The sequence below is a fragment of the Chlorocebus sabaeus genome, chromosome 14, assembly GCF_047675955.1.
Source record: "Chlorocebus sabaeus isolate Y175 chromosome 14, mChlSab1.0.hap1, whole genome shotgun sequence".
Taxonomy (NCBI): Eukaryota; Metazoa; Chordata; class Mammalia; order Primates; family Cercopithecidae; genus Chlorocebus; species Chlorocebus sabaeus.
In genome coordinates this window covers 81,168,593-81,176,977 of record NC_132917.1, presented here as the reverse complement: position 1 = coordinate 81,176,977, position 8,385 = coordinate 81,168,593, and the positions used below count along the sequence as shown (strand labels likewise).

Genomic DNA, 8,385 nt, shown 5'->3' with positions numbered 1-8,385 from the left:
TACTCTCATCTATCCATATGGGTTTTCTTAAAAACTCCCATCTTGTTTAGGATTATTGAGTGCAGTATCATCTACCCAAATGTGTCTGTCTGTTTAATGGGTTGATTTAAATAATAGTCATTCTGTTCATTTTAAATAAATATTGAGATACCTACTACATTGTAAACACTGTAATAAATATAGAGAGTTAAACATAATGCTACAAAATTAACCACCAGAAAATCTCAGTGGTATACAAAAATAAGCATTTATATCTGTATCATAGATGTCTTCACATCATCTCAGGTTTAGCCATCTAGGCTAGGCTCAGCTGTGTTTGACCCCAATCTCTGAGGTTGTTCTAGGTCTGCTCTAAGTGTTACTTATTATCCTTGGATCAGAGGAAGTGCAAGGTGACACTGCCAATGGAAAAAGATGGAAGAAAAGAGCACATAGCCCATCATACATGCTCATTTCAAGTGTTCACTCATATCTTGTCCATTAGCATTATGTTCATCAAAACAAGTGATTATGGCCAAGCACCAAGTCAATGGAGGTAAAGGAAGCCATGACAATGGTATGAAGATGAGTATATAAATAACTACTACATGGAACTGATGAATTGGAAACAATAATTCACTCTATTACAAGAAGGTAGACATACAAAATTGACTTTTTGTTGGTGGTGCTATCCTGAAGGTTGTATTTTCTTTAGGGAAACTGGTAAGTTAAAAAGTGATTAGAACTTAGTAATATAAGTGAAGCATGTAAGATTCTTTTCACACTGGCCTAAAGTGGTATATACAATCCCACTATTTATTTGCAAGATGTAGAATAGGTATTAGCTGATATTGATACTTTGTGGTTATTGAACACAAGTTAGATATTCATGAAAGCAGAGAAGTGGTAAGTAGCCATAATTAGAAAGAAGGTTGTTGAAAGAGTAGAAGAAGCCATCTAAGACATTATTTTTTATTTTTTTACCATATATCTATGAGTCACTGAAATAGAAGAGAAAGGTGCTCTAAAAAGAAGAGAAATAAATAGACAGTCTCTGAAATAGAAGAGAAAGAAAAAGAATAGTCTCTGAAATAGAAGAGAAAGGTGCACCTCTTGAAAAAGTATTACAGAAAAGAAACGAAGCAAAATCCAATAGTTTTATCTCTATACCCAAAATGGAGGTTAAAAGTTACACTGAAAATAACACTATTGCATGAAAGAAAGCATCCCATCATATCCTGTCAGACACATCAGACGAGGAGGATGTGAGTGTCACCATGGAGACAGGAGAGAAGCTGAGACTCTCGGCACATAGGATATTGCCTGGTAGTAAGACACAAGAGGCTTCTAATGCCAAGCAGCAGAAGGAAAAGTAAAATAAAGTGAAAAAGAAGTGAAGGAACGAAACAAAAGGCAGAGAGGTTCACTTTGGAAAATGGATTGACAAGTTCTGCTCCTCAGAGTTGGAAAGTGAGTCTTCAGATAGTGGGGAGGGTGACAGGGACTCCGTGGGGAGCTCCAGCTGCCTCAAGGGGTCCCCGCTAGTACTGAAGGACCCCTCCCTGTTCATCTCCCTGTCTGCTTCCTCCACCTCATCTCAAGGGGGCTCTGCCACCCAGAAGCAGAACCCCAACCACACAGATCAGCACACCAAGCACTAGCAGATAGACAAGTGGAAAACCATTTCTCTCCTGACTTGGCCAGAGATCAGTTCTTTATCAGACTCCACATGGAGGAGACTGACAAGCGAGTCTGATTACTCCTCTGAGGGCTCCAGTGTGGAATTGCTGAAGTCAGTGAGGAAGAAGCAGGAGCACAGGAAGCTGGGCAGGAGAAGAGAAGCTGGGCAAGAGAAGAGAAGCCCCTTCTTCTCCAGCACAGAGGCACCATCCTCAAGATGGACAAGAAGGGGAAAGTTGTCAAAAAACATAAAACAAAACAAAAACACAAAAACAAGGAGAAGGGACAGTGTTCTATCAGCCAAGAGCTGAAATTGAAAAGGTTTACATATGAATAAGAGGACTACAAGCAAAAGTCAGATAAGGCTATACTTTTAGAGAATGATATTTCTACTGAAAATAAAAGTGTTAAAGCATGATCGAGACCACTTTAAAAAAGAAGAGAAACTTAGCAAAATGAAATCAGAAGGAAAGAATGGCTCCGTAAAGATGAGATCATAAGGTCTCCAAAGATGAAAAATCACTGAAGAGAATCAAAAACATGAACAAAGACATCAGCAGATCTTTCCGAGAAGAGAAAGACTGTTGAAATAAAACAGAAAAGGAGAAATCTCTGAATGAAAAGTCTTCAGAAGAACAAAAACTGAGACTGTATAAAGAGTAGAGAAAGAAGAAGTCAAAACACCAGCCCTAAAAATTAGAGAAAAAGAATGATTTAAAAGAGGACAGGCCAGGCACGGTGACTCACGCCTGTAATCCCAGCACTTTGGGAGGCCGAGGCAAGCGGATCATGAGGTCAGGAGATAGAGACCATCCTGGCTAACATGGTGAAACCCCGTCTCTACTTAAAAATACAAAAAACAATTAGGCAGGCGTGGTAGTGGGCGCCTGTAGTCCCAGCTACTTAGGATGCTGAGGCAGGAGAATGGCGTGAACCCTGTAGGCGGAGCTTGCAGTGAACCGAGATTGTGCCACTGCACTCCAGCCTGGGGGCGACAGGGTAAGACTCTGCCTGAAAAAAAAAAAAAAAAAAAGGACAACATTTCAAAAGAGAAGCAGACTTTTAAAGAAGATAAAGAAAAACTCAAGAAAAAGTTTATAGGGAAGATTCTGCTTTTGATGAATATTTTAATAAAAATCAGTTTCTGGAGAATGAAGACATCAAATTTAGCCTTTCTGACGATCAGCAAAATTGGTGATTTTTTGACTTGTCCGATTCATTCTTTGATTTCAAAGTGGGGGACAGCTAGGACTCTGCAGTGACAGACTACAGGGATTGAAGAATGACTCTGTGGCCAAGCTGACCTTGGAAACAGTGAAAGAGGACAGCCAGGAGAGTAAGCAGGACAGCAGGGCCCGGAAGAAACAAGACTACAGAGAGCCGGTCTTCCGAAAGGCCAGAGAAAAGGCCAGACTGAAAAGCGTCAAGTGTCCCCGGTTACCTTTCGGAAAACCACAAGAAGAGGAGAGAAAGTCCGCAGAGGCCTGGCGGGACAGACAGGACATCCTCCAGAGCTCCAAGGAGCGCAGGGACAGCAGGGCCAAGTCAGAGGAGGGACACCGCACACCGGAAAGAGCTGAAGGAGTGTGGTTGCCAGATGGTCTTCAAGGAAAAGTCTGACTGCGACTTTGGGAAGGGCCTGGAGCTTGGGAACCACACCACCCAGTGCAAGAGAGGAAGGACGGCCTTGATAAGGAAAGAAAGGAGAAAACAAAACCAGAAAAATACACACAAAAGTCCAGTAACAAAGACAAAAGTAAGAAATCTATCCTCAAAAAATGTCAGAAGGACAAAGAATTTGATAAATGTTTTAAAGAGAAAAAAATACCAAGATACCAAGGAAAAAGCATAAAGACACACATGGCAAAGACAAAGAAAGGAAAGCATTTTTTGACCAAGGGAAAGAGAAAAGGGAGAAGACTTTCCCCGGGAATATCTCAGAAGACTTCTCTGAAAAAACAAAATGAAACAAAAATGACTAGAAAGGCAAGGAGAAAAGCTGGTACATCGCAGACGTATTCACAGAAGAAAGTGAGGATGACAAAGATGACTACACAGGGAGTGGGTTCAAGATCGGAGAGGTCAGCCACTTGCAGAGGGTGGATGGCCTCCAGGAGAAGGAGGAAGGGTAGGAGGCCCAGGCCTCTGACAGACACAGGAAGTCCTCTTCTGAGGAGCAGCACCCTGAGAGGCAAAAGGACAAGGACCCCAAAGCCAAGAGAAAGAACAGAGGGGCTGCCGACGGGGTGAGAGACAAAAAAGAGAAAGTCCTTGAAAAGCACAAAGAGAAGAAGGACAAAGAGTACCAGAAAAGTATAAGGACAGGAAGGAAAGAGCTTCAGTGGACTTCACGCAAGATAAGAAAAATAAACAAAAGCTCCCGGAGAAGGCTGAAAAGAAACACTCTGTTGAAGACAAGGCTAAAAGCAAACACAAAGAGAAGTCGGATAAAGAACATTCCAAGGAGAGGACGTCCTTGAGAAGTGCGGACACAGAAAAAAGCCTGATTGAAAAGTTAGAAGAAGAAGCTCTCCATGAGTACAGAGAAGACTCCAATGATAAAATCAGTGAGGTCTCCTCTGACAGCTTCACGGACTGAGAGCAGGAGCCAGGGCTGACTGCCTTCCGGGAGGTCTGTCTCAAGCAGTCACCTGCATAGGAGGAGGCCAGGGAGAGCACCTGCCTCCCGGAGAAGCTGAAAGAGAAGGAGAGGCACAGACACTACTCATCCTCATCCTCATACAAGAAGAGCCACTACTGAGAGAGAGAGAGCCAAGAAAGAAAAGGCTGAGAAGAAAGAGAAGGGCAGAGATTACAAGGAGGGCTTGGAAGGACTCTGGCCAGTATGAAAAGGACTTTCTGAGGTGGTTGCTTATGGAGTTTCTCACATGAAAGCTGACATAGAAGATGGGCTACATAAAACCATTGAATTATTTTCTACCAGAAAGAAAGGTAAAAGTGATTAGGAGAGAGAACCTTCCAAGAAAATAGAAAAGGAACTAAAGCCTTATGGATCTAGTACCATCAACATCCTAAAAGAGAAGAATAAGACAGAAACACGGGGAGAAACTGACAGAGGCACCGGAACAGGCATGCAGACCGGTTTCTGCCGCATCACAGGGATGGAGAAGCCCACTGCCAGGAACAAGGACAGCCCTCCCCGCCTGCTCAAAGACAAGTCCAGGGAGGAGGACCCAAGTCTCAGGGAGGCCAAACTGAAGGAGAAATTCAAGGACAGTGCAGAGAAAGAAAAGGGCGACTCTATGAAGATGAGCAACGGGGGATGATAAGGTATCGCAGTTCAAAGACCCAGGCAAGAAAGATGCCAGGCCCAGGGAGAAACTCCTGGGGGACGTTGACCTGATGATGACCAGCTTCAAGAGGACGTTCTCCCAGAAGGACCTGGAGATCGAGGAGTGCCACAAGGGGCACAAGGAGAGGATGAAGCAGATGGAGAAGCTGAGGCACCGGTCCGGAGATCCCAACCTCAAGGAGAGGGCGAAGCTAGCAGACAACGGGTGGAAGAAGGGTCTGGACATTTCTGCCAAGAAACCGCCTGGGCTGGACCCTCCGTTTAAAGACAAAAATCTCAAGGAGTCGACTCCTATTCCACCTGCTGCCAAAAATAAGCTACACCTGGGATCAGGTGCAGACTCCAAAGACTGGCTCGCAGGGCCTCACATGAAAGAGGTCCTGCCTGCCTCTCCCAGGCCTGACTAGAGCCGACCTACTGGTGTGCCCACCCCTACGTCGGTGCTGTCCTGCCCCAGCTGCGAGGAGGTAATGCACACGCCCAGGACCCCCTCCTGCAGCGCCGATGACTACACGGACCTTGTGTTCGACTGCGCCGACTCCCCCAGCACTCCACATCTGTGGCCACTGCCCCTTCCAGCACCTGTCTCCCTCCTTTTTTGACAGGTTCTCCGTGACATCAAGTGGGCTTTCGGAAGACGCCAGCCAGGCTCCTGCCAAGCGTCTCTCCACAAACATTTACCGGTTGGTTTCTGTCGATATTAGGAGGACTCCCTAGGATGAATTCAGAGTGGAAGACAAGCTCTTCAGGCAGCAGAGTGTTCCTGCCACCTCCAGCTACGACGCTCCCCTGCCGCACCAGATGGAAGACAGGGCGCCCCTGCCCCCGGTTCCCACGGAGAAATTTGCTTGCTTGTCCTCAGGGTAATATTCCACAGACTATGACCTCCTATTGCCCAAAGTCGACGCTCTGCCATTGTCACTATCACCCCGTCTACAGAGGGCGTCTTCTCAAGTTTACAAGCAAAACGTTCCCCTTCCCCCAGAGGTAAGCTGCTGGTTCCTTCCCTCGAAGGGGCCATTCCCCCGCACCTGGACGCCACCGAGGACCAGCAGGCTATGGCCCCATCATCCCCCCAGAGCCCAGTTACCTGGAGCCGCTGGACGAGGGTCAGCACCATCATTACAGGGGAGCCTGTCGAGTGGACCCACCCCGCCGAGCAGGCCCTTGCTTCTAGTCTGATCGGGAGCGCCTCTGAAAACCCTGTCAACTGGCCAGTGGGCTCAGACTTCCTGCTGAAGTCTCCACAAAGATTCCCTGAGTCCCCGAAATATTTCTGCTCTGCGGACTCCCTCCACTCTGCAGCCCCAGGGCCCTTCAGCACCTCAGAGGTGCCATACCCGCCCCACTTCCGCCTCTCTCCTGAAACACTCTGCCCATTGCTGAGCCAGGACTGGAGGACATCAAAGACTGGGCAGAAGCCATCCCCCCTCCATCTCTACCTCACAGGCGGCTCCTTACGCCCCTCCCTCCGGGCTGGAGTCCTTCTTCAGCAACTGCAAGTCACTTCGGAAGCTCCGCTGGACGTGGCCCCTGAGGCTGTGGCTCAGGTGGAGGCTCTGGAATCCCTGGAAAATAGCTTCCTGGACAACAGTCACAGCCTGGCTACCCTCGGCCAGGTGGATCTGGTGCCCTGGGCAGACGCCTTCGCCAGCCCCGAAGACGACCTGGACCTGCGGTCCCTCTCACTGCCGGAGCTTCCCTTGCAGACTAAAGATGTCCCAGATGCTGAAACAGAACCCGTATAAGAAAGTCTTGCTCCTTCAGAAAAGATCTCTCCAGGGGCCCCGTGGTCATAAATGGTAGGGATCTTTCCGCCTTAGTGGCTGAGGAGCAGCCAGCACTGCCTCCCGACCAGGCCACCACCCAGCTCCCCACAGAGGAGCCAAAGCTGGACGTGGTTCTAGAAGCTACGGAGGCAGAGGCAGTGCCAGAAGAGAGGGACTCTGGGGATCTGGACACCAGCATGGAGCCCATGCCCGTTCCCCTTGAACAGTGCCCACTGGAGAGTGGAGACCAGGGGGCCAAGGCTGAAGCCCCCTCACCCCCCGCCGCATCCCTTTGTGCCCCTAACTCCCCCCACCCTCCATGGACACTGTGGCACAAGCCTAGGCTGCAGACAGTGCTGGCCCCCAGGACAACACTGAGGCCTCCAGTCCTGCCGCCCCAGCCGAAGGCCCTCCCTGCAGCATCCACCGAGAAGCCACAGAACCAGAACCAAAACCCACGGCCGAAGCCCTGAAGGTCCCCAGAGTGGGGGAGAACCCTCAGCACATGACCAGGAACCGGCAGATGCTCGTGAGTCAGAGCAAGTAGAGCACAACCTCACTCGCGGCTCCGAGGAGGACTACGCCCAGGCCCAGCATTCGGCAAACGCTGCTTCCAGCGCTCCACCCAGCAACTGAACACGTCCACGCATTGGATGCCGGAGGTGATCCAGCAGACGCTAGCCACCATCGTGGACGCCATCAAGCTGGACGCCATCGAGCCCTACTACAGCGACAGGGTCAACCCCTACTTCGAATTCCTGCAGACCTGGAAGAAGATCCAGGAGAAGCTCAAGATTCTGCGCTGCATCTCACCGCAGGCGCCCCAGTGGCACGCGGAATACGTCACCTACACGGGATCCTATCTCCTGGACAGCAAGTCGCTCAGCAAGCTCCACATCCCGGTGATCGCACCCCCTCCCTCACTGGCGGAGTCCCTGAAGGAGCTGTTCAGGCAGCAGGAGGCCGTCCGGGGAAAGCTGCGTCTGCAGCACAGCATCGATCGGGAGAAGCTGATGTGTCCCGTGAGCAGGAGATTCTGCAGGTTCATTGCCCGGCAGCCAGGACCGTCGCCAACCAGGCAGTGCTATTCAGCGCCGGCACGATGCTGCTGGACTCTGAGGTTTAAAACATGCCCCTAGAGAGCCAGGGTGATGAGAACAAGTCAGTGCGCGACCGGCCTAACGCCCACCAGTTCAGTTCATCTTCCGGCTCCAGGACTTGGACGACAAGTACAACCACATGAAGACCTGCCTCCTCATGCGGCAGCAGCACGAGGCTACGACCCTGAATGCCATGCAGAGGATGGAGTGGCAGCTGAAAGCGCAGAAGCTGGACCCTGCCGGGCACTAATCCCTGTGCGTGAACAAGGTGCCCTCCTTCTACATGCCTATGGTTGATGTCAACGACGACTTTATTTTGTTGCCGGTGTGACATCGGGGGATGACCACAGAACGCAGGCGAGGGCAGCATGACTGCTACTGAGCCCCAGGGTGAGGAGAGACCCCGAGAGACACTGCACTGGGCCAAAACATCTCCATCCCTTCCAGACTGGTCCAGACGTTGGGGAGGTGAAACACGTCTCTTGTCCACCAGTTGCCGTGGCGGGGGCAAAGCTCCTTGTGCTGGGCGCATACTTGGCAACTT

The 8,385-nt window shown here is 49.7% G+C and overlaps 1 pseudogene; it reads left to right on the top strand.

The window, feature by feature from the left end:
* The first annotated feature begins 529 nt into the window (after window positions 1-529).
* Window positions 530-8,172, top strand: LOC103220990 (ankyrin repeat domain-containing protein 11-like; annotated as a pseudogene).
* The last annotated feature ends 213 nt before the right edge of the window (window positions 8,173-8,385 follow it).